Source organism: Protopterus annectens, chromosome 2.part1, assembly GCF_019279795.1.
Source record: "Protopterus annectens isolate FY-2018-M chromosome 2.part1, PAN1.0, whole genome shotgun sequence".
Lineage (NCBI taxonomy): Eukaryota > Metazoa > Chordata > Ceratodontiformes > Protopteridae > Protopterus > Protopterus annectens.
Window position 1 is genome coordinate 1,900,254,483 of NC_056729.1, and position 27,313 is coordinate 1,900,281,795.

Genomic DNA, 27,313 nt, shown 5'->3' on the forward strand with positions numbered 1-27,313 from the left:
TCCTGCCTTCGCCCAGAATGATACCACAGTATAAGGACAAAATGATTGACTTCAACAATTAGCTATCTGTCTTCCTGGGATGACATGATCGACAAACCATGATGCTTTGCCACAGATCGTCTGCACCTGTCAACCCTGGGATTCAGTTTACTGACTAACGCTCTTGCCACCCTTATAATGCCTTTTTTAGGCAAGGTTCAAAGGACAAACCACCACCGTAACAGATACAAGCATGCAAAATCTGAAGGTAATGCTATTCAATACTAGAAGTATAAACCTCAAAATGCACTCTGAGGAGGCACTCCTAAAAATGGAGAACATCGATATCTGTGCAGTAAGTGAGACCTGGTTCAAGGCTCTAGAGTGCACCCCTGCAATACCAGGCTACCACAGTTTTCGGCCACCAAACTAAGACCAAAGCATTAAAGGTGGAGGAGTGTCCATATTCAGCAAGGATATTCACACCTCCAGGCTAGTTGCCCAACACAATGCATCTGAAATTCTCCAGGTGCAACTAACACTAGGTAAGACTGCAATCCAAATTGTAGCTTGCTACAGATCCCCCCACCATGCCCTAAGATTCTCACTACCCCTTTCTAAAAATACTGGAAAACATTAAGAAACAACCAAACACCCTAATACTGGTTGATTTCAACTACCCTGCCATTAACTGGGAAAACTATTCGGGTACCAACAACTTTTCCCAACGGTTCTTGGAATTCATAAATTCCAATGCCCTGGATCAACTAATCCATTGTCCCACCAGGGGCTCCAATATCCTAGACCTGGTCAATACCAACATGACAGAGAGATGCTCCACTCCAGTGGTCACCCCCTCATTGGTCAGGTCTGACCATAAGCAAATCACCCTTGACATCCATATCCCACCCGCACCCCCAGTAAGGAAACCTCCATAAAAAACTTCTCCAAAGCCAACTTCATGCTACTCAAGTCAGAAGTGGCAAATTTCATGACACCCATGCAGATGGGAGCTGAAAGTTCGACTGCTGAATCCTACACTAAGGCACTATACGAACAAATCCACTCTTGCATGAATCATGCCATCCCAAATAGAACCAAGACGCTCTCATCCAAAAAAGGAAGTCAATCTGGTGGTCCCCTGCCATAAACAAACTATACAACAGAAGGAAGAAACTGTTGCAGAAAAGAGGAAAATCCCAGGATGCAAAAAACTCCCTTACCAGCCTCAGTAAGAATCTGAGATCCCTCATAAAATCCTCCAAAGCTAGTTACGAAAATAAAATTGCCAAAGATTCCAAAGACAACCACAAGGCATTCTATAGTTATGTCAAGAATCTAAATGGCAATGTTCAGATCTGCTCTGAGCTACAACAGAATGTCATTAAATATACTGATCCCAAGGATATTGCCAATATCCTGGCAGATCGATTTAGTGCCAACTTCACCCCCCCTCACCCCCTAAAGGGCCCATCTCAATACCAAAAGATTGCCAAATTCCTGTAATCACAGCCACACAGGTAGAAACCACACTCTCCAAAGCTAAGAATACAGCATCCATTGAACCAGATGACATCCCGGGCTGTGTACTACATGAACTACAAAATGAACTGGCACCTCACCTAAGTGTCATGTTTAATCATAGCCTCGCCTCAGGCTTCGCGCCCACTGAGTGGTGCACAGCTACAGTTATCCCACTCCACAAGGGGGGATCCACCTTGGATCCCGGGAACTACCGTCACATCAGTCTGACAAGCCTGATCTGCAAGGGCATGGAACACATTATCATGGAACTTATAAACAAAGACATTGGCAACCTTCAAACACTGGACCCCACCCAGTTTGGGTTCGTGAAGGGACAGTCTTGTCTCCTGAACCTGATTGACTTCTTTGAATCAGTCTCCAGTGCTGTAGATGAGGGTAATGTGGTCCATACAGCCTATGTGGACCTCGTCAAGGCCTTCACCACCATCCCCCACTCTGGAATCATAGATAAACTTACTAAGCTGGGTACAAATCCCTACATCACTTGATGGGTTGCCAACTGGCTTACTGACAGAACCCACACTGTAAAAGTAGCCAACTCCAAATCCATCTCCAGACAAGTGACAAATGGAGTACCTCAGGGTTCATTCCCGAGATCGCTCTTATTTGGCATCTACTTCTCTGAAGTACAGGCCAACACTAAGGGACTCTGGCTAACAAAGTTTGCAGATGACTGCAAACTGAGAGCCATTATTGAACCCACAAATGATGTGGATATTCTACAAAAGGGCCTTACAGAAACAAATGCTTGGTGCCAGAGCTATGGGCTCAAGCTTAATGCCAAGAAATGTATAGTTATCTCCTTTGGGAAAAACCATGTACCCATGAACTACCACATAGGTGGCAGTACAAAACACTGAAAGTATGATGAGAGACTTAGGGACACAGGTGGACAGTAGTCTCACCTTCAATAATCACATTGCCACAACAGTCAGGAAATTCTTCTATGTGGCACACCTCATCACTAAGGGCTTTTCATCCAGAAAAAAGGAGGTCATTGTCCCACTGTATTCATCCCTCATTAGACTCATTATAGAGTACAGTGCCCTCTTTGGTATGTACCTCACGAGACATCTGCAACAGCTGGAAAGGCCGCAGAAATACCTCACTAAAAGAATCACAGGCCTAAAGCAGATGCCCTATGCTGACCATCTAAAAGAACTCCAGCTATACTCTGTGGCATATTGTCTACTCAGAGATGATCTCTGCTTAACATACAAGACTATGTCAAACCCTGAGCTGTTGGACATGCTCCACTTAAAGAAATCCCAATCCCTCAGAGCCACACGCTCCAGGGATCTAAACCTTGTCATAACAATGAACAAAACATGCTGGAGGGATAGGTTCCTGACCCAGAGACTCCTCATACTCTGGAATAGACTGCCCATATATGTCAAGCAGAGCGCCTCCTTGGCCCTCTTCAAAAGGAACCTTGATGATTGGATGGGAGATAGGAAATTTACCCCAGGGATCATGTCAGTTGCCCTACTAGACAGGGATCCAGGGAAGTAAATATTGTGGGTAGAAATATCCAGGGAATTGTTATGGCTAGGCTTGTATAGGCCCTAGGGCCAATAGCCTAATAACAACCTATGAACGTATGAACTTATGTGAGGTATGTAGAAGTTATATGAAAGGAGAGACAGTGATTAGAATTTGGCTGACTGGTGAGAATGGGAATGTAGGTTAGGAAGTGAAGAAGAGGAAGGAGTACAAAGGAGATGGGTTTTAGAGGCATAATGGTGTTTGAGTATTGTGGTATTGGGGAAATTATAGTACAGTGGAGAGCAGAATGGCTATGGGATTAGTCAAGCTAGTTCTAAAGTGGAATGTAGCTAAGGGGAAAATGGGGAGGGATAGCTAGTAATTGTAATGGGAGGAGTTAGTTGTAATTACTATAACAGATTGGATAGTTTGAACTCTGGTGGGTGTAGTATGGTCAAGTTTAAATTAGAGGTATTGGGGGGTGGGATATAGGGGCAGGGAGGGGAGAGGAGTGAGCCCGAGTGTAGTGAGTTGAGCCAAGATCCAAGAAAGTTTGCGTTTCAGATAAACAATCAGAATTGAGCCATAACTGTTGTGAAGCTGTAAGTCATTTCTTAACCATTTATCAGGTGAAAAAAACAGGATAACCTTTTAACTATAGGCTACTGTGTTCTCAATTAAATTAACAAACACATGCAGTATTTGATCAGTAATGGATACTATTTGCTAACAGAAGGGAATAAAAGAGAAAGAGAAGATGAGTGAGTGTGTGTGTGTGTGTGTGGGGGGGGGGGTGCTGCTTACAAGCCAAAGCAGAGTGCTGTCCAGGGGATAATGAATATTAGCTCAAACAGGTACACACATGCACAAAGTTAACTTAAGCTGTTTGTGTTTGCAGTCAGTTCAGACCCGGACTGTGCTTTTCATATAACAATGTATCCACTGGCCAGACTAAAGATAATGCTGTTACTGCAGCTGATTACTTAGAGTGGTGTTAGGTTGGAGAGACACTGAGCTCTTCATGGGGCCTGTAGTAGGGTGAATGTCATTTCTCATTGCTTTTATGCAGTATATGTGTATGTTTTCTTTTTAACAACTCCTTCACTCCAGCATTACATAAATTGCTCAATTCCTGCCATCCCTTACACCTCACTCCTCCTACTGAACAATATTCTGCATGTATTTGTTCCATATATTGCATTTTTCTATGCAGTTTGCTCATTCCCCTTTCAAAAGATCCCACCTTCAGTTTTTTAAATCTCCATTACAGTATTCAGTGCTTCAGTTAGAGCTGGTTTAGATTTTGAATTCCTTTTTCTAGTAATTGCTTTTTGGCAGCAACTAGCATTACTCTTAGTAAGGTTTTAGGTTCATAGGTTTATACTAGGCTAACGATAACCAGGGTCTTTACAAGCCTAACCATGCAACCAAATCCAGTTTTGTTCCCGAGTTCCCAAGATGCCTATATGGTAGGGTATGTTAATAATGTAGTAGCCAAGCATTAAGTGGGAGGGTATGTTATTTGGGGATTAATTTACTTACTGTCAACCTCTTTCCATCACAGACATGGGAGCCAGACCAGAGGTGAATTTGTGATTTCCCATCCTTTTGAATAGGGTCATAGATAACCTTTGATTCACATAGATGGAGAGCTTATACTGTAGTGCGGGAATCCTTTGAGACACATATTGGACTCTACAGCATGTTGTATTTATGTCGCAGGCAAAGTTCAGGTTCTTGGATCTAGTCTTTCTGCTGCTGGTTGTTTTCTAGAGGTGCAAGAGAGCCATCAGAGCTGGATCTGAGGATGCATTATATGCATTCTTAGATCGCCTTTCAGTAACCTGTAGGAGGTGAAGTATAGAAACAGAGCTTTAAGGCAATCTATGTAATCTTTGAGGGTATTCCAACTGTGCAAGTGCCTAATTAGATAAATGCTAAAGGGGAATTTTACTCAATAATGGGTCTGATAAGGGTTGAGTAGTGTGGTATTATAACTTCCTTGAACTTGGATGTAATACCTTTGCTTATGAGTTGGATGACATAGAATAACTTTTTTACTATCTTGGTTATGTGTTGGTCGAATGTGAGATTGCTGTCTACAAATGTTCCCAGATCCATAAACATAAGGTCAACTCTTAGGGATGTTTTTTCGATGGAGTAATTTGCTTGTTGGATGATTGCCCTAAGGGCACTGTAATGCATTTCTTTGTGCTGAATTTTATTCCATGACTTTGGCACTAAGCACTTGTTTGTGTCAGACCATCTTTTAGAATGTTGGTGTTGTGGAGGGTTTTATGACAGTTCCCATTTTACAATCATCTGCAAACAATGGGAGCCAGAGGTCTATGACATTAACTTTGACTTCCGAGAAGTAGATGCCAAACAGGAGCAGGCCTAACATGGAACCCTGGGGTAATCCACTTCTGCTAATGATCAATCTCCTGGTGGAGGTGGTCTCACCAATCCTGACTTCTTTGGTCCTATCTGTGAGTCAGCCAGCACTCCAGCAAGTTATGTTTGGGAATTATGTCTAGTTCTGAGAGTTTGTTAGCAATACCTGAGTGGGGTATTGTATTGAATGCCTCGGACAGATCAAGGTAGGCAGTATGTGCTGTCTTTCCCTCATTCATAGCCTTGATGACCCATTCCAAGAATTGTACCAGGTTGAGTAGGTGAGACCTTCCCTTAACAAAGCCAAACTGGTATGGGTCCAGTGTCTGTAGGTTAACAATGTCCTTGTTGAAAATTTCCATGATAATTCATTCCATGGCTTTACATATTAGACTAGTCAGACTGATAGGTAAGTAGCTCCCAGAGTCGACTGATATTCCACCCCTTTGACGAGAGATGACCGTTGCAGCCCTCCATTCACTTGGCACGTAACCTGTTTTGAGGCTGTAGTTGAAGAATGCCTCAAGTGGTCATGCTAGGTCATGTTTTATGACTCAACTGGGGATATTGTCAAGGACCAATGAAACAATTTTTTTGTCTTATCTAACAGCATCAGGACCTGCTCCCTCTTGTTACTTGGGAGGATATGCTAGAAGGGACTTCACAGTTGGTGGTGGTGGGAACGGTGTAGTTACTGATAACTTTATCCACCAGTAGATTTGCATCCTGGTCATTGAAGGTTGTGCCATTTACAACCAGTTCTGCATACTGCAGTATGACATAGCTGAAGAAAGCCTTGTGATTGTCCTTAACATGGGAGGCTATCCTGACCTTGTAAGTGGCTTTACTGGACTTTATTAGACCTCTTAGATTTGGTTTAGTTGAATCAGAAAGCTCTTATCTCTATGAGAGTTGAACTTTCTGATTTTGGCCATGACTTTTTTCTTTAGTTACATATAAAGTTAAGGTAAGGATTCCACCTGTGGGGTGTGTTTTGGTGTTAGATTAGGGCTTACTTCTGGTAGGTATGGCAGCCTCAATGCAGCCATTTACATATTTGTATAAGGTTTCTGTAAATAAATCAGCATAGGTAAATTTGTTCTCAGGATTTAGGGGAGCTGTGAATTTTAATAACATGTTTCTTAATAGGGTGCACTTCACTTTAAAATAGTTCCTAACTCTTATGGGTTTAGTTGGGTTTTCTGGGTTAATTTTTATTTTGAGGGAAACAGCTTTGTGGTCTGACCTCACCAATGAGGACGTGACACAGGGGTGGTGGAGAGGGGACGCAATGCCTCTCCCATGACGGTAAGCACTAGATCTAATATGCTTGATCCTATGGTTAGAGTGCGAACTATCTGGTACAGGGTGTTTGTGTTGATAAAGTCCAGTAAATGCTGTGCCTGTGAGTTAGTGGCAGTGTATTTTTCCCAGTCTAAGGTAGTTAAAGTCTCCCATGAATAAGGTATTTGGTTGGATGGTGAGTGCCTGTAGAGGTCTAGGTAATGGCTAGAAGCTTTATGGGTCATAGAGGGTGAACTGAAACTGGGAAGACATGGTAAGATACCTTGTCTATGTAGACTTGAATGTGGATGAACTCCAGGGCATCATCCTGTTTAACCAACCTATAGTTGCATTTGTTTCTAACATAGATCAAGACACCTCCACCTTTAGCCCCTGTCTGTCCTGCTGTTGGTGTAAATGTGTGGAAGGCACTGTAGCCTTTCACTACCACAGCACTTTCTGTTGCTTTAAACCAAGTGTCTATAGCAACACAGATGTCTACATTCTCCAGAGTCAGGAGAGCTTGTAGATTGTAGAGTTTCTTGTTTAGGCTCCTAAAATTGATCAGTTACTTCTTAAGGTTGCTTTGAGTTTTTCTTTTTTGTTATGTTGATAGTTTTTGCCAATTTGACATTGACTAAAAAGACACTTACCTGTCTCTGACACATATTCAGATAGATCCATAATGTCTCTTTTTATACTATGTACAGGCAGTTCAGATCCTGACAGCCAACTGAATAGAATTCCATAAAATAGGTAAGGTAGTGATAGCATATCTGGGAAACAGTGTTGTGGGGCAAAGAGAACAACAGTAAACTCAAAAATGTAGCTATTTATTTATGTATTCATTTGTCATTGCTCACCAGGTTAGTCTGATTCGACAAAAAACAATTTGAATGGATGCCAGGGAGAGAAAAGCTCCACAATGAAATTACATGTAGTGTACAAGCTCACAATAATTTCTGATTTTCAAAGTTCACAAATAAGTAAACTAAGATTTCATAGGTATAGTACTATGATAACAAAAAATATAATTTAAAATAAAGAGAATAAAGAGAAAAGTATATAGGATAAATACAATGAGGGTAATATCACGTTGAAAAAGAAAAGTAATAATAAAGGATTGTATTGGATAAATGGGTCAGATAGAAAGAAACAGTTGTGGTTATAGATAATTCTGAAGGTATTTATAGGACGAGAGTTAGTGGAGCTATAGACAGTGATGCCCTTAGACAGTACATGAGAGGAGTGAGGTAGTGAAAAGTATTAGTGTGGTTAGTAAAATACATAGATGGGGAAGATGTACTAAAGTGAGTAAAAGCAATATGGAAATTTGAAGTTACTGGGAAGAATGGTCGACGGAGGAGACTAACCAGTGGAGAAGAAGAGCAGTAATACATTTGGTATAGGTGTTCTTTAAGTAGGGTTTGGGATGCATTTACATTTCCTGTTTGCGTTAAGTAAGTGGGGAATGAGTTCCAGAGTTCTGAGACACAGTAGGAGCAGAAAAGTCTCCAGAACTGATGTATGACTTATTTGTTGAAAGTAATTGCTTTTTTTTTCTGGAAGAGAGGTCTCTAGATGAATGACAATAGTATAGACTATTCTGTAGTGATGGTTATTTGTTTGGAGCATACACCCCAAATATGACCAAAAATGGTGATTTATATAGGAGGTGATTTGCTGCATGCATGCCCTTGTGTCTTTCTTATAACTTTATTTTTAAGTTCTAGAATGCTGAGAGATTGCTACAGTTATACGCCATGGAAACTGACACATTCAGACTAAGCAATGATCTCTTCACCTAGGAAGAGGATAGTTATGTAGCCCGTTAGGTTCGTAGATCACTACATTTTGCCAAATAGAATGGCATTAGATTTTAATATGATGAGCTCAAAAGAATTTTAATTTATTCAGGCTTCCAAAGGGGAGACTTCAGTATGTATTTCAGCCTTCACCTGAGCAACTCTGGGACATGTGGTTAATAGGCCCAAGTCATCTGCATACAGGCCAGCCTCATGTCTTTAATAGTAACAAGGAATAATACAGGATCCAATAGTGATCTTAGGAGTAGCCCACTGAGGACATCCCTTTGGCAGTACAGGTGATGACTATGCTTAATATGGAAGTTCTTGCTAGAAAAAATTGTGCTCCACCCATTCACAGAGTGAGAAAGATAAAATGCTGATTAAAGTAGACACAGAAGTTTATTTATCTGTTTTAGTTTGTTTACCATGGTAGTACACTGATCACAATATACTACTTGCAGGCACAACCTGGGAAAATAAATTTAAAAAAATAAAACAGAACAAATTCACAAAGCGAATAATCACAGAACAAAGATAATTCCATAGATGATTGATACAATATGTAATTCTTATTAAGAGAATTGAAAAACAAACGTGAATTAATTTTAGTAGTAAACATGAGAGGGAAGCAGCAGCTGAGAACTGAAAGTCAAGGTAGAAATGAGAAAACAGTTGGGTTACGTGTTCAGTGGAAAAGCACTTGCACTCAGATTTTTGATGGAGGTGCCTTCGGAGTTGAGTTCTGAGTGTGAGGAAAGAGGAGTCTTCTTTAGGTGAAGGGTTAGGGACTGCCAGAGTTTGGGTGCAAGAATCTATAAGGAATGGCTGGAACGTGCCATTTAAATTAGGGTGTCTTGAGAGAAGGAGTTAATTTGAAGAGTTGTGGAGGATGTAGGGGTGATTTTATTATGAAGTTTGGCTGCAAGAGGTGTAAGGGAGACATGAACAAATATTTATATTTCAGTAGAAGGGTCTGATTATGTGACTGAAGTCATGTAAAAAGAAATACAAAGTGCTGGACATGTGTTGAGCTGTATGTGTTTTTATCCTTTTAAGGAAGGGTCTTATCTTTAGAAAACAGTAGCTTTTTTCGTACATACATGCTGAAACCTGATGACAAGTATGATGTATCCAAAGGCTCAACAGGAACAAAAAAATTCAAAATGACTTAAATAAAACTCTGTTTTAATGAAAAGATAAAAAATTCCACATCAAGCGCTTTCGCCTGGAGGCATACCAGGCTTTTTCAAGTTTTCATCTTGAAAAAGCCTGGTATGCCTCCATATCTTTCATTAAAACAGAGTTTTAGTTAAGTCATTTTGAATTTTTTTGTTCCTGTTGAGCCTTTGGATACATCATTTTGTTCTTGGTCTGGTTCGGATCAAATTTGGTTTTGGTTTCCTGATGACAAGTATGTTTTTATAACTTACTGCTGATAAATGGATTTTAACTGGTAAACATGTTTTTAAGGAAGTTAGACTTTCTGCCTGAGACTCTAGTAACAGGGGCCAGTTTGAATTGGTTTGAAATGTGTACAAAGTAAATTGGTCAATGTCCAGATCTGCCTAGCCTAGCAACAAGGATATTAATGTATTGAACCTATAAGTCTTGAAACCTCTCCAAAATTGTTTGGTCAGTGTTATACTTCTTTGTTTTAACAAACTACTTATGCTGCATACCAAAAGGTATATAAGCTGATGAGTTTTATACTTCGTGGAGACTCTGTTACTGAAACTTTGTCTGCCACATGCATGTGTGATGAATAAAGATTTTGAACTACTTCCAAGAGATGGACTCCTTTATTTACCACCTTAACAGAGGTGGGAAGACACCTGGTTGAAACAGTTTGAAAAGAAGAGACCCTAACAGTAACTCAACACTATTGGAGACTGAAAACCATTTAGCTTTGGAGAGGGTGATGCAGCAGAGTTCCTGGGAGGTTGCGATTAGAAATAAATTGGCAGATTCTGTTTTCAATGGACTGTAGAGTGAATTAGTTTTTTTTAGAGACTGTGGCTATGATGGGTAGGCCATATTCAAGTTGAGCATGGAGGACTTGCTTGCCTATTGAAGTTTTGGGTAGTCTGGACTGAAAAGGAGATATTTTTCCATGACTAGAATAAAAGAGAATTGATTTCTTTCCTGATATTTTCAACGTGGCTTTGAGTTAAGTAACTGGCCTAGCCATAAACCTAATTATACCATGACCCCCCATTAATATTCCAAAACGTGCACGCTGATTGGCCAGCGTGCACGTTGTAATCGACTTATACTAATGGAAAAGGTCCGTCGCCCGGACTTTTCCATTAGTATAAGTCTTTTTTTAAAACACTGTCTCGCTATGTTAAAAGAGTTTAACATAGTGACACAGTGTGTAAAAAGCAACGGAGATCTTGCTTTCTCCGTTACTTTTTTTTTAAACCTGTCTCGCCATTTAACATAGCGAGACAGGTTTAAAAGCGACGGAGAAAGCAAGATCTCGTTGCTTTTCGCTATGTTAAATGGGTTTAACATGGCGAGACAGCTTTAAAATAAGCAACGGACATCTCCGTTGCTTATTTTAAAGCTGTCTCGCTATGTTAAACCCATTTAACATAGTGAAACAGTAAAAAGCAATGGAGATCTTGCTTTCTCCGTTGCTTTTGGCCACAGCTCTGATGTACTGCGTAGGCATGCGCAGTACATCAGAACTGCCACGGATGCCAGACAGCTGCGGAAGGGCAGCAAAGAGGCATTATACAATGCCATTATTTAAGAAAAGTAATTGTTTCTTTTCTTAAATAATGTCATAGTATAATAGCAATAACCCACTTCTGGGTGTGGGTAATACGGGATTTACCCACAGTTGTCTTTGTTTGGTCCCTCGGGCTTCACCCTCGGGACCAAACCATGCCAACCGTGGGTAAATCCCGCATTACCCACACCCAGGCGTGGGTTATTGCTATAGTATTTAAAGGATGTGACTGTTTCTATCAGGAAGCCATTGCGATGTGTGATGTTGAGATTTTTTAACTCTTATGACTATGTATAGCTCTTTTAAGGAATTTAGGTAGGGGACAAATGACAGAAATTAATCTATAATTTTTGTGCAGTGGTGTGCCCCCTGAGCATTGATGATTTTACACAAGCTGGGAATGTAACCTCAGAGAAAAAAGTATTGAACAATGTGATGCCAAGCAAGGAAATACTGGTTGCTGCAATTTTTAGGAAATGTGAGGAAGAGACTGAAGCTGAGGACCTGGACCCCTTTATGTTCCTTACAATTTATGGATGTCGAAGCAGGCAAGGTTTGAAACTCAAAGACAATTTGATCAGAAAGATGTCTTCTGTTTGGCCACATCAATGCTGTAAGTAGCAAGAGGCATGCCAGAATTTATTGCATTCTTGATTAGTGTATTGACATTTATCCAGAATGTTTGCTTGTTTGTTTGCTTTTTTGGGTGATAAGGTCTGAGATTTGAATGCTAGGAAGAATTGTTTTTTGCAATAGAAAATGACTAATTTGGCATTTGTGTCAAACCCCATTACACACTTATAAGGATAAATAGGGTAAACCACGTTTTATATGTTTCAGGTGAAAGTTGTTTGATTTCTGGGGTGATCCTGTCAAGAAATCTTGCAAAAACACTAAGATGTTTTAGTAGCCATGTCCGTTTAATGCAATCGAGATTTTTGTCAATAGCAGCTGTGGTTGATAACTTAGTGATAGGCCTTTATTTTGTTTACTTTAACTCCTGAAAGAAATGCTGGAATGTTGTGGTAGGAATTTGTACTGGAAAAGGTGCTAAGGTGGGGCCATCCAAGGTTTTGTTTATTTGTCAGATGCCCCATATGGGGAGTGGTTACTTATGGCATCTGATAAAATTCCAGCACTTGTGAAGTGGTCAAGGTAGTTTGCCAAGATCCAGTTTGATGTAGTCTGATAATATGATTGGTGGTAAATTCTATATGTAAAAAAACTAGTTGGTGAAAACCCTTATCTTTCATATCACAGAGAATAGTTTGCAGCAATTCATATGACTGATGGTCGTGGTGTCAGCGCTGTTTCATGAATAAAACGTTTCCAAGCGACATAATTTACCTTCTCCTTAGTCTCATAATGCCCCACCCGTTGTTCTTCTCCATTTCTTTCTTGCCACAAAATGTGTTTGTTTTAAAATGTATTTTTCTTATTATTTATTTATTTATTTATTTATTTATTTATTTGGAGTTTGTTTGCCAGGATAGTCCATTGGGCCACGAGGATCCCATTTTCTATGGAGTCCTGGGGAGAAAAGCTCCAGAAAAATACAAATTACAGATTACACATACGAGTGAGTTGTAAGAAATACAAAGTACACAAATTAAGTAAAATTAACATTTAGAAGGAACAAAATGGTACAATGCTATAGCAGAATTTTTACAAACAGTCAAGTTGTTAAGAGTTATCCTAGTTACAATTTATAACTTAACTGCTAATCCCTTTTCTTTATTTATTTATCATAGTAAATTTCTGTCATAGTAAGTAACTTCTATGCAATTCAATCTATTTTCACTTTTATTGATATTTTATATTTTCCTTATAGTTTAGTTCTTCCATCTTTCAGGCCTAATTCATCTCCAATGTCATTAAGTTAATTCCTTTACTATTAAGAATGCTCTTGACAAGAAAATGCCACTTTCCAACAGCCACTGTGTGTTACTAGTTTGGGACCAGTTCATAGTATTTATTTAGTATTTATTTTATTTTACATTTGTTGACCGAGCTAGTCTAGCTGGATATATGTCCATTTTCAGTAGAGGCCCGGGGAGAAAAGCTCCAAGCAATGGCAGAGACAAAATACAATATATAGTAATAGTTCCAAGAAAGGCAGTATATAGTTTATAACACGGGTTCAGTTAGACTTGTACAGAGCAGTATAGTAGGATATGCTAAAAACAAATACATATAGCAGGCATTTGAGAGATAGCAATCAATAGAAATAATTAAAAATGTATTCTTTCATTACCACAGGAACACATAGAGCAGTAGAGTAGAGGAGTATAGAGAGTGCAGGAAGGGGAAAGAGGTGTCAGTTAGGATTAGAGCAGGGACAAAGCCAGTGAGTTTTAAGGTATTCTTTGAGTAGCTTTTTGAAAAGAAGAGTGGAAGTAAGGGTGGTAAGTTCATTAGGAAGCTGGTTCCAACTTTTTCCTACTGTGTTGGAAAAAAAGTGAGTCCCCTGCTTTGTTGTTGGATTTAATTGTGGAAACTAGTAGCTTATTAGCTGAGCGAAGTGTAGTAAGATTTTTGTAGGGGTAATCAGATTAGTGAGGATTGGGGTATTATTAGGGTGATAAAGAATCTTATGGGAGATGACAAGTTGTTGGCAAAGTAGTTGGTTCTGCAGTTCTAACCATCCCAGTTGTTTGATGTTGTGACAGTGGTGAGTTCTAAAGGGGGTGCCAGTGGCAAATCTGGCTATGTTATTGTAACATGTCGAAAGTTTGGAGAGGTTGCTTTTAGAAAGATTGATATATATTGCAGAAGCATAGAGTAGGGTAGAGATCAGATGGGTCTGGGAAATAGTTTTTCTGGCAGAAGGGGTTAGGAAGGGTTTGATTCTGTAAAGGGTGCCAAGTTTTTTGTTAACAGACTTTATTTTAGAGTTAATATGGTGACCATAGCTAAGGTAGTTATCAATTGTTACTCCCAGTAGATGGGTAGTAGTGTCAGGGGATATGTTAGTTCCATTGTTAGAGGTTACAGTGAAGTACAGTTGAGGTGACTTAAGAGTAAGAGCAAAGAGCAATCATTTTGTTTTTTGGGGGTTCAGTAGGAGACCATGCTGCAAGAACCAGTTTTCAGCACTGTTAAATATGGATTGGGTGAGTGACTGGAGAGAGGTTATGGACTTGGCTGAACAAATTAAGGTAGAGTCGTCTGCATATTGTATGCAGCTGGCTTGTGGAATTGTGGTGTGTAGATTATTAATAAACAAAGAAAAGAGAAGAGGTCCTAAAACAGAGCCTTGAGGTACTCCAATGTTCACAGGGAGGGATGTGGAAAGATTATTATCCCAAAGTACAGCTTGATGTCTGTTTTCCAGATAGGATTTAAACCATTGTAATGCCTGTGGATCGAGTGATTGGGCTTTTAGTGTGTCAATAAGCAAGTTATGATTCACCATATCGAAGGCTTTTGAAAGGTCAATAAAAAGTGTAGATGAAAAAGTGTTATTGTTACGATTTTTGTTTATGGAGTCAGAAAAGGATAGCAGGGCAGTTGTTGTGGTATGGAATGGCCTAAAACCATGCTGGCAGTTGGCAAGTAAGTTATTCTGGAGAAGGTGATCAAGTAGTTGTCTGTGAATGCATTTCTCCATTATTTTAGCTATTGGAGAGAGTAAGGCGATAGGGCGAAAGTTGGAAAGGTCAGTAGATGGGCCACCTTTGTGTAGAGGGACGATATGGGATACTTTCCATATGGATGGGATTTTGCTTTCTGAGATTGTTCTATTTATAAGTATGGAGAAGGGGTAGGCAATGGCTTTAGCTGCAATTTGCAGGAATTCAGCAGGAAGACAATCAGAAGAAGGAGTGCAGAGTTTAAGTTTTAGGAGGAAGTTGCAGATGAAGGATGTAGGTACTGGTTTTATATGAAAGGTTGGAGATGGAGTATTAGTGGTATCTAATGGGGAAGAGGTGACAGGTGGTAAAGTATTAGCTAGGGTTAGAATGGCTTTGGTAAAATAGTTATTAAAGGCATCTGGAATCTGGTTTGAGTTATTATGGTCGAAACCTGAGGGGGCACGAGTTTTAGAGTGGCCTAGCTTAAGAAGTTTGTTTATGCCTGACCAGAATTTTTGCGGTTTTTGTTGGTGGGTTTGTTGGAGGTGAAGGTAATAGTCTCTTTTGTCTTGGAGAATTTCTTTTTTAGTGGCATTTCTTAATTGTTTGAAGTAGAGGTGATCTGATGGATTTTTTTGAGGCTCTCCATTTGGCCCAGATTGTATTTCTGAGGAGGATATTTTGTTTAGTTAGTTTTGAGAGCCAGGGGGCGATTTTGGTCCTTATTCAGGACCAAAGTATGTCAGTGTTTTATTTTTAAACATTTTATCAATGCCAAAATTAACATCAAAACAGGAAATTTCTTAATGTCACAGAAGTTATATATTTTAACATCAATCCTTTGTGACTCATCTCCTCCGGTTAGACCATCTTCCTCTGTTCTTTCTTAACTGAGACAAAAAGGAGGATAAACATAATCATGGATTGTGAAAAAAATCTGAGCTTGAATTATAATCTAAAGGGAAACAGGGTTCTTGTCTCTGGACACTGAAAACAAGTCTGATACAGAAAACTGCTGAACAACTACCTGAAAATTGAAAGAATGTTCTTCCTTCACCCAAAACTTACTGCCCAAGTTACCACAGAGATCAAGGATCATAAAGAGAGATTGCCTGCTTTAGTTTTGGTTGTGTCTTCTGCAACAGCTTGAAACATTGTGTCATGTGATGTGGAGCCTAGTATTTCTCAGAGTCCAGTATTTTTTCATCCCATCAGTCAGATCATGTTGCATTTCCCCTAAGGATTTATAAAATTCTAGAAGTAGTGGTTAATAGGCTGGAAACGAGAGCATCACCTTGATGCCAGACCCATGACCACCTAGTACTGTGGTGCCAAATTACAGACCGTTTTTCTCCAATCATCCAGGTAAGTACCCTCTCTCACGTATGACACCCCCAGTGGTCCCCTAGCCATGCTGTCAGTGAATCTCACCATGTACCTATGCAGCCTTACAGACCCTTGTGTGTTACATACATCAGTCATATACATTCAAATAACTGCCCATACCACTGTTCTTGCTTGCAACTGTGGTACACCAGTGTCCACAGTATATCTGTTGTCTCTACTGTTTTCCTTTCCCTGTCTGTTGTGTATATCCATGTGACTCTGCTGTTTCTCAATAGTCCCCTACTGTTTCCAGAAATCATTGGCCTACAGCTACAGTCTCCTTTGTTCATAGGGTAATAAAGTCCATCAGAAGAGGAGGAAGACAGATGGTAAGCAACCTCAGCAGAGATGAAAATGATATCTTGCTGTAGGCACTCAGGACCTATGAATGACCTTTGTTACAGAGAAGGATACTCTCTTGACTCTAGTAGTCTGTGCATGAAACACAGTGGTCCATGACATCAATGCTGTGGTATTACACAGCAATGATGGAAGGATTTGAATGGCATAATAAGGAGAGACTGAAACTAGGCATGAAGTATAGTAGCATGAGGATAACAACCATTGGGAGACCAACGTCCACTGCAAGCCTTATGGTGGATGAACCATTCCTAGCATCCCTGCACATTGAGGATGGGAGCATAGGTATTATATCTTATTATACTTGGAGAAGTTGATATGGGTTCTAGGGGTGACAAAACCCCACATATCTCAAAGGGATAACAACCAACCTAGTGTCTTGACAGATGTGCCAAACAGTGATACTGCACATGCAAACTGTAGGGAGAACACAAATAGCACTACACATGTCTAACATAGGTACAAGTATTCATTCATATAGGAATTCCAGCACAGGTATATGCGTGTTATATGCCAACTTGTCCACCTGTCATATACAAGTACATCACATCACCTCACATGTTGTGCATGCACATCACACAGCCTCACATGTTGTGCATGCACATCACATAGCCTCACATGTTGTGCATGCACATCACACAGCCTCACATGTTGTACATACAAACCACATAGCCACACATGTTGTGCATGTACATCACATAGCTTCACATGTTGTGCATGCACATCACATAGCCTCACATGTTGTGCATGCACCATCACATAGCCTCACATGTTGTGCATGCACATCACACAGCCTCACATGTTGTGCATGCGCATCACATAGCCTCACATGTTGTGCATGCACATCACACAGCCTCACATGTTGTGCATGCACAACACATAGCCTCACATGTTGTGCATGCACATCACATAGCCTCATATGTTGTGCATGCACATCGCATAGTCTCACATGTTACAGTGGAAGGCAGATTCACTTAGTTATGCCTTATATTGTTAACTCACACGACAAATCCCTGCTATACTGAAACCTGTAGCGGCAGGACAGAAATGTAGCCTGTTACCAAAACCTGCTCAAGGTATGATGACAAAGGTGTCACACAGATTGATCACAGTCCCATTGCATTGTTAGTCTCCCTCTTGGGTGACCCACAGCAGTTGATCAGGATGACAGTGTAGCCATGCCCACATATGACACAGAGGCTGTGCAATGTGTGTACTCTCCGTCCATGTCAAAGGGGATCTCTCCTGTAACTGAAGAAATAATAATGAGGGACTAAAACAAGGCATGCAGCATAGACTCCCCGGGGACTGCAACAGCAGGCAAGAGTGATGTACTTGACATGAGCATAGCCATTGTATGGGGGCCTGCAAAGGATTTCTGGTATCCATTAATGTCACATCCAGACCTGATATATGGCTGATGCTTGAGCTCAGTCAAGAGATGTGCAGTGCTATAATGTGGCCACATTTTGCAGCTACCTATGTCAACATGGACACTAGCAGCATGCTCCATGACTTCCATAAAGATGTTATCCAGTCCTGCCAACAACTCCAGGAGGTAAGGGAATCCAGAGATCATGCCTTGATAGGTCTTATAAGATTTGTTTGGCACATGTTGCCAGCAGGTTCACCTCTTTGAGGTTGATATTAAATGGTATACTCACTGCCTATGCAACAGTGTTGTCCATAACTTTCCTGTGTGTGTATGTGAGTTGGTCACACAGGAAGGTCAGTGCAGGGAACACAGACAACACCTTTTACAGTAAGGCTATCATAATCCAACAGCCCATATATCATGGAAAGCCATGACACAGATCCTCCAGGGGCAGGATGCCTCACTAGCACACCCCATATAGGTCTTGCTCCATCAGTAATGCCACTTTGGTGACATCCTCTTGTCACAGGGAGCCTCTATACCCAGCACATCCAACTATTGTAGTGGTCTAATCCAGTCTATTGAGGAAATTACCTATTACACAAATGACCCATTCAATGACAACCATATTTATATATACCTATGTTCACCACCCCAGGTGTTTTGACAGCTATGTGTGATTGTATCCCATGGCACTTTTCCAAACTGACAGCTATAACCTTTATCACAGTACCTCCTGTCTGGTGTAAGTAGAAATATCTGATACATTGTATGCTTTGACCTTACACTATCCAGCATAATCTTTAAATAACATTGCAAACATCACAAATTAAGAAAAGCTCCTAAATGAAAAACTCCAGGCCCAGATACAGTACCTAACTTCTGGTTTAAAGTATTAACATCTTTACGAGATGATTTAGCCCGGAGTATAGCTATTTATATGCCATCCCAAACAGACACCACCCTCGTTAACAACAGGAAAAATGATAATCTTCCTTAAGAGTGAACCTACATGCTATCCTAAAAACTATATACTAGTAATTTGTCTTCCAATGATGTATAAACAATATAGCTGAAATGATGCCAACACAGTTTATAATCTTTTGAAGAAAACACAATCATAGCAATAGAACAAAAGGGTAATAAAAGAAAGTTATATGGAGCAATGGACCATTTGTTGTTAAAGTCATAATGAATAATTGTAAAAAGAGGAAGAATCTAAGTATGGCATGGCTACGCTACAAAAAGCATTTGTCAGCATCCCATATCCATGGATAAAGGAGCGCTTACACATGTATAAGATGAAACCTACATTAATTAATTACATTACAGTGACCAGGATACAGTGACTGCGCAGATGTCAGCATCTTCCAAGGTGAGGAGTGCTTCCAGGGAGTGCAGTGTACTGTTTAGGCTCCTAGCATTAAGCAGCAGGACCTTGAGTTTGTCTCTAGTGGATTTCTTTATGTTAGAAATGTTGTTGTTTTGACATCGCCTAAAGCAGGCACAATGGGGGATGCAATTGTGCAAGCATCTTTGCCAGTATCAAAATGCCTTGAGGAGACAGGTGAAGGCATTCCTGGCAAAGCAGCATGATCTGTCAACCATGTCTTCCCAGGCTGTCAGATGCTGGATCCCCCCCTGGACTGACACCAGCAGCTATGCTAATTATTGAAATCAATCATTTTTGTCTGTATTGTGGCATTATCCTAGGTGAAGATAGAAAGCTGCTTAGGGCTAGGGACATACCTGTATCAGAGACATAATCTGAGGGTTCAGTCATATCTCTCTTCATGTAGTTCAGAGAGGTACATCTCAAGTCATTCACTCCATGTGCTATGACAGAGTCATAACGGCAATTGTTGCTGAGTGACATGAGTGCATTCATGATTTGACAGATCCTGGTACCTGACAGGCAGCTGACTGTGACCTTCTCCTTGTCCAACCTGGTGAGGTGGATATCTGTGTGTCTCACTATTGAGTCACCTATGACTAGTACATTAGGCATTGAGGTGTTTTGCCTTAGTGACTTAATTGTTGAGACACTGATATGTCTGTTGTTATGTGTAGTGGTGGATTCTGTTTGTGTACCAGTATGTGTAGCTTGTTTGTGCTTCAGAGGTCTCTAGTCTTTTGGTAGGCTCTTAGTGAGTACCTCTGCTTATGTGGGTTTTTGTGTCTTGACCTTTGCTTGTGTGAGTAGAGAAGTGTGTGTGCTGACAACCTGTTCAGTGTCTTGTTTACTGTTACGTGAGAAGATTGATTCTAGTTTCATGGTATAGTAACATCTCTCACATACTGTATTTGTTTGCTTTAGAAGCAAGTGGTTGTCAGTATACATGAGGCAATTACTCCATTGCCTCAGGATGCCAATGTCAATCAGGCTGGCTGGAAAAATGTTGGGAGACTGACTTAAGTACTAATTTGTGAGAGGGCAAATTAAATCAACTATTTATCTGGGACTAACAAGGTGACTTATTCTTCAGAACATCAGGAATGAAAAGTGGGATGATGCTGCTCACTGCTCAGTTGAGTTGCCCACAAAGCAACAGGGAACCCGGGAGGGTTTCACTGATTGGTGTCTAGTGAAAAAAATAGTTTGTAGGTGTTTATGTCTATAAAAGGCACTGCTAACCCCTATTGTACATTGCACAGCTATGCGCAAATGCAAGGCTTATATATAGGCAAAAATTAAATAGTTTCAAACTTGTCTGCCAGTAGGACATCACACACTGATCCTTCCTCCAGCAATCCTCAGCGCAGACAACACTATACCTACACTCTTCTGCCACAAGGGTTTAGTGGATCCACTCAATGTAAGGTGGCTGGATTTGAGTTCAAGTGTATGAATAACAGGCTAGATTCAGCTGGTCTAGATGTAGTCTATGCTAACTAAGCAAGATTTCATCGCACAAACAAGTGCAGTTAATAAGAAGGCACAAACAGTAAAACAAGCAAAAACGCACAAATTAATATAATAAAACAGTAAAATAAGGATGAATAAGTGCGATCAAACTCAAAATAAGATTAATCTTTTGTAGTTTACTTTGGATGACTTGAATGTAAGTAGAAACACTCTGGGAGGGTGGCCTAATGGTTAAGGTGTTTGCCTTACAAACACAAGGTGCAGGGTTTAAATCTCACAGGGGATAACTGGCTAGGCTTAAAATGGCTCGCAAGGGCAGTTAGCTTAGTACTAGCCAATGAACCTATAGACCTCTAGAAAAAGATGCCAAACACACAGCAACTCCTGTTAATTGAGCCAAAAAAATATGCAAATGTGAGGCTTACATATAGGTGAAATTAAACAGTTTTAAACTAGTCTGTCAATAGGAAAACACAACGATCCTTCCTCCAGCAATCCCCACCTCAGACAAGGATTTATCCACACTGTTCTGCCACAGGGGTGTAGGGGAGCCCTTCTTAAAGTAAAATGGTTGGATCTGAGTTAAAGTGTATAAAACAGGCTAGATTCAACAAGTCTGGGTGTAGTCTATGCTAATTAAGCAATGCTTCAGTGCAAAGTTAGTGCAGGTAATAAACAGGCACAAACACTAAAAACAGTAAAAAGGCACAAATCAATGCATTAAAATAATAAAATAGAGATGAAAAAGTACAGCTCAAACTCAACACAAGACTGATTTCTTGTTCTTAACTTTCGATGGCGTGGGTTCAAGCAGAAATGGTCTGGACCTCTTGTAAAAGATGCCAAACACAGATCAGCTCCAGTTAATTGGGGTTAAACTAGAACAAAGACAGAATAACAGGCACAATAAGCCTTTAACCAGGAATTTCCAGCTCAGAAGGGTGGAGGCTAACCTCTCCTCTCACATGAGTGTAGGCCACAAACCTTCTTAATGTAAAATAGTTGGCCTGAAGTCCTAGTGCTTAAACCAGAACTAAGAACACTTTTAGAATACCAGACACAATAAGCCTTCAACCAACAATCCCAAACTTAGAAGGATGGAAACTACCTCCCCTGCCACAAGAGTGTAAACAACAAACCTTCATTATGTAAGATAAGTTTGAAGCTCAAGTATTTAAATCAAAACTAAGAGGCTTAGGATAACAGTTACAATTTAATCAGGCTACTAACAAGCAGTAATTAAGCAAGCAGCAAAATGCAATATAAAGTAGGAAGAAGCACAGATACAGTAAAGCAGCTGAATAAAGTACATTTTTTAAAAAGTGAGAAGAGTAGAAACAGATTATAATTCATCGCAAAACACAATATCGCAGAATGAATAATAAAATAAACATCCACAGGATTCAAGCAGAGCACTCCAAAATTTGATTCAAAAAGGGAATAAATAATACTGCGGACTACTCGAACAGTCCAGTTTTATTAACAGAAGTAAGCGCTTTCACCATTCAGCTTCATCAGACATGAATTAAAAAGAATGAAACATTTAAATATCTAGCCCTTGCATTTCATTGGCTGTTACAACAATTACATCACTGAACATTAAACTTTTAAAATATATTATAAAAATGTTTCAAAACTAAAATTTGTTTTGTCTTTTTACTAAAACAGAATATTATGAAAAACGCTAATATAAAAATACATTAATATTATAAAAAGTTTTTACTTCACTGAATAACCCTTCTCTTTCATAATACAGGTTTAAGGGAGGCTTTTGTATTACGAAAGAGAAGGGTTACAGTATCTGCTTAAATGACTTTTTAGTCATATGATTTTTTATTTTTAATTTTGTTCTTTCAATGTGATTTTTTTAGTCAAGGTGCATGTATGTTTAGTACAGTTTATTCAATCCTTATTCAGTGATGTAAAAAACTTTTTATAATATTAATGCATTTTTATATTAGCGTTTTTCATAATATTCTGTTTTAGTAAAAAGACAAAACAAATTTTAGTTTTGAAACATTTGTATAATATATTTTAAAAGTTTAATGTTCAGTGATGTAATTATTGTAACAGCCAATGAAATGCAAGGGCTAGATATTTAAATGTTTCATTCTTTTTAATTCATGTCTGATGAAGCTGAATGGTGAAAGCACTTACTTCTGTTAATAAAACTGGACTGTTCCAGTAGTCCGCGTTATTATTTATTCCCTTTCTGACTCAAATTTTGGAATGCTCTGCTTGAATCCTGTGGATGTTTATTTTATTTTTCTTTCTGCAATATTGTGTTTTGCGATATTTGGGTATAACCACAGGACTCTTTACCCTCTGGTGTTGTGCCTGTTTACTTCTTTTCTTAGATTATAACTCATGTTTAAGAGATTAAGTTGGTGAGCCTTTCCCAACTGATCTCGCCATACTCAGTAGAATGAGATGATGATATGGGACTGGAAGGGATGCTCAAAATCAGATTAATTGTGGTAGTGGGAGGCAACTCAACAGCCACCAAGTTTAAAGTACAACAGTTGGGAAAAATCAAATGCAGGCAAAGATCAGCAATAGGCTGCCTGGGCAGAGCACAGCAAGCAAGTGAATTAAACATTCCAGCTAAATAAAGATGCCTCTAGTTAAAGAGGAATGCTCCTCTTCAACTCCTCCCACTAATTATCTGGATGTTATTCACTGTCTGCAAAGGAAATCTTTTCTAACTTTTCTAATTGACTCTAGCCAAGATCTATTAAAACTCCCAAAATACAAAAACATTAAAACAAAACAAATGGAATATAAGAAAAAGACAAAAAAATATCAGCAACCAAACCCTTAAATGAAAAACTTCAAATCAAAATCAAATGCAGACAGCAATCAGCAATAGTTAGAGAAGAGCAAGCAAGTCAAATAAGCACTCCAGCTAAATGGCCTACTTGTACAGGTCAGTGTACATATATATGCAACATCAGTCACCAAAACCATGGTCAAAGAGAAGCTGATAGCTTTCATAGTGATCTGTCATGATGACATTATGCATTCGTACTGTGTAGCCTAGTGAGCAACACTGTCAATATAACGTATAGCAAATAGAGAAGGTCACTTATGGCTGGACTCTCCTTTTAACAACATCCTCCTGTTGTCATAGCTCAACTTTTTTGTTCATCCTGCAGCACTAGGTCATCATATCCCTGTTTTATTCTGCTCTTTGTGTATCTTCTTCAAAAAAATCATCCTTAATGGTCCTGCAGCAACCTAGATGAAGAAGCTCTGTGCAAGTAAAAGAGAAACAGATCAATAAGATGGTTATCTCCTTCTGACACCATGATGATACATTTGTTTTTTTCTTTTTTGAGTTTATGTCATATGATTCACCCTTTGTTTCAATGCCTTAGAAAAAAAGATGATACCTATTTTTCACGTGACAGTTCTCTGGTCTAAAGCATTTACTGAATCACATATAAATTGTGTTACTATGTGCACAAAGAAAGGCATGGTTTCACACTCACATACAAAACGTCCTTATCTGAGACCCCTGTGGAGATGTAGAACCTCAAGAACAATCTCTCTCTATCTCTGATGAAAGCTGTGATATTGACTGAAAGGGTGGAGATATGAGGTTTCAGGCCAATAATCAACCACTTCAGTATTGTACAAAACATTTTTTCAAAGCAATATTTGTCACAGTTATACAGCATCTGTATTTATATGTTCTGAATCTACCGTTGTGTGAATCATGATTACATGGCTGACATTATTTTTGACCTTCACTGTACATAACTTTATTTTTGAATTATTTGTCATTTACCGTGAATGAAAGTTTTCTTTCACAGGTAATAGTGAGGCCGAGAATCCTACATCGAACTCCTGTGGCCAGGACTTGAGGCATATGATATTTGGTGGGTGGGTTTGTCATAATGGTTAAGGTCTTTTACTCACAGACATAAGGTACAGGGTACAGGGTTTGATTCCTACACTGTGTTATTAACTAGGCTTAAAGAAGCTTTTCCGTGCAGTTAACATAATATTCAAGGCAAACAGAACACAGCTCTGGATAAAGTGCCCCTGATAAGCAAAAGAGCAAATCCAATGAAAAAAACTCCAGAGGCACACCACGACAGGTCAGCTCCATTTGTCGTGGTGTGCCTCTGGAGTTTTTTTCATTGGATTAGCCAAATATTCACCTATGAATCTATATGTGCACTATTCAGGTATCAGATGATGGAATCTGTCTTCATTCCACTCACATTATACATTTCTGGACAATCACAGTGCGTAGTAGTATGTACCTTCCAGATTAAGGTCATGGATATTGTGAAAGATGGCTATGGACTATGGTTGCTCTGAAAAGAATACACCTGTAGCTTAGCTACATGATTACCCAGTATTGGAAAATACATGACTGAATATCAGGACTGCATAAGATGTGGCATACATTTCCAACAAACTTCGACTTTGGGTTATGGTCCAGCTACACCTCCCCAGCATATTCCTCAAAGTTAAGTTACATGGAGGTAAACTAATTGTTGGTACAGGGGATCATCCAAGCTTAGTCTGGAGTAAAAGTTTAAAACACGGCATTGATTCTCCTTCTAAGCAAATTACATAAGTATATGTTACAGCAGTTTTCTGTCATGCATGTTTGGCAATCAGCAGAATGCTTTACACCTTTGTGTCACAAATGTGTCTGCAATGGAAAACCCAGTTATCCACCTAGGTCACCCATAACAGTATACTGTAATATATAACACTGATTTCAAAAACTTTCATTTGCTATTGAGTAATGAAGACTAAACTTGCAATTGTTTAAACAATAATTGTGAAAGAAAAAAAAGCTGTTTGTATTAAAATATCCTGCAAAAGTTAACACGATGGCACTTTGAATGATGTGTGATCAATTTATAAAAGTGTTTTTGCAAACTTTTGAAAATTTGCCATTGAACAAAAGCAAAGGAAGATCCTATTTTTTTAAACAGTATCAAGAAGAGAAAAATTCCTCGATATTAAGGAAGAATCCTTAGATATCAATAATTTATACTTAATGCCAAATGGCTTCCTTACCATTTTATTATGTATTCCAGACTCTGCTGTCAGCATAACTATACAGTATTCAAAAGTTGCTTCTTATTTTCTCTTTGGTCTCTAAATACGTTGCTTTCAGCTAGAAACATATTTAATGATGCCACCACTGGTGTTTATCACTACATTCTGGTTGCTCTCAGTATGTGATTAGGGAGTTGTCATTCCAGGCTTATAGCCCACGATGGTGTAGCAGTTAGCACTGTCATCTCACAGCAAGAGGTTATTCGGTTCGATTCTTGACTGGGATGCCTTCTGTGTGGTTTCTGTATGTCCTCCCAGAAGTCGTGAGGGTTTCCTCTAGATGCTCCAGTTTCCTCCCACATTCTAAAGACATGCAGCAGGTGGATTGGGCATTCTAAATTGGCCATAGGTGAAAGTGTGTGTGTTTGTGTGTGTGTGTGTGTGTGTGTGTGTGTGTGTGTGTGTGTGTGTGATTGGCATGAATGAACTACCACAGGAGGGATAGCCACACAGTGGTGTAAACCTTGGTTCAAGATTATTGTCACTGTTGAAATGACACCCTGACCCCATGTGCAAAAAGGGGAAAAGGGGTTAAGGATGGATGGATGGATTGCAGGCTTACAGCTATGCTCTACTTTACATAATTCTGCTACAATTAGTGCAATACAATTTGCATGTTTAATTCATATGCTAGTATTTACAAACAGAACATACACACATGAATTTCACCTGCCTGATGTATTTGACTGATGCCATCTCCTGCCATACACATCATCCAGGATTTTACCACAGCAATACCCATCATGTAAGAAGGTGTTGAACAACAGAATCATGACAGAATGCAGTTTCTGATGCATATTACAGTCAGTTCAGCCTCTGTTAGCTACTCCCACAGAATTATGTCATGCAATAACAGATTGTCCAGGCATGGGAGAGGTAGACATGGGTAGATTAGCACATGAGAGCCTGCTGCACATGTATCAGAAATAGCTATATGAGGCTGACAGACACCAGTTGCATCTGTGGCCAGGGCCCTGTAACCACATCTTGTGGTCGACTCCATGACTCTGCATCATTGTATCATACAGCCACACCTTGGACGCAAAATGAGACATAATGCAGTATGTCACCTAGATTTTTGCTAGCTGTCATGGCCTCGCTGGAAGATGTTGAATCAGACATTTCAATCCAGTGAGGTGTTTATGAACTATCTCACCAAAGAACACCATCAGAAAGATCACATCAGTGTGTCATGGAACATTTCAGGGGACGCCACATGGAAAAAATCAGTGGCATATTGCAAGGTTCATCAGGTGCAACACTGTAGGAACAACCAGTGAATTCTCCCTTGTTTGCAATGAGTTATCTATTGATATTTACCATGTGTCTCCTGTTCCCTTCCCTATTCATACGGTTTCTACCATTGTGCAGTATGTCTGTGGGTACACAAATGATGGGTTTGTAAATGAAGATGGCTAGTCTATGTGACAATTTTCC

The 27,313-nt window shown here is 39.5% G+C and overlaps 1 protein-coding gene across 1 annotated transcript in view; it reads left to right on the forward strand.

The window, feature by feature from the left end:
* The window catches only part of LOC122794689, a 149,142-nt gene that overhangs the window by 97,267 nt on the left and 24,562 nt on the right, over positions 1-27,313 (forward strand). The window lies entirely within an intron of this gene.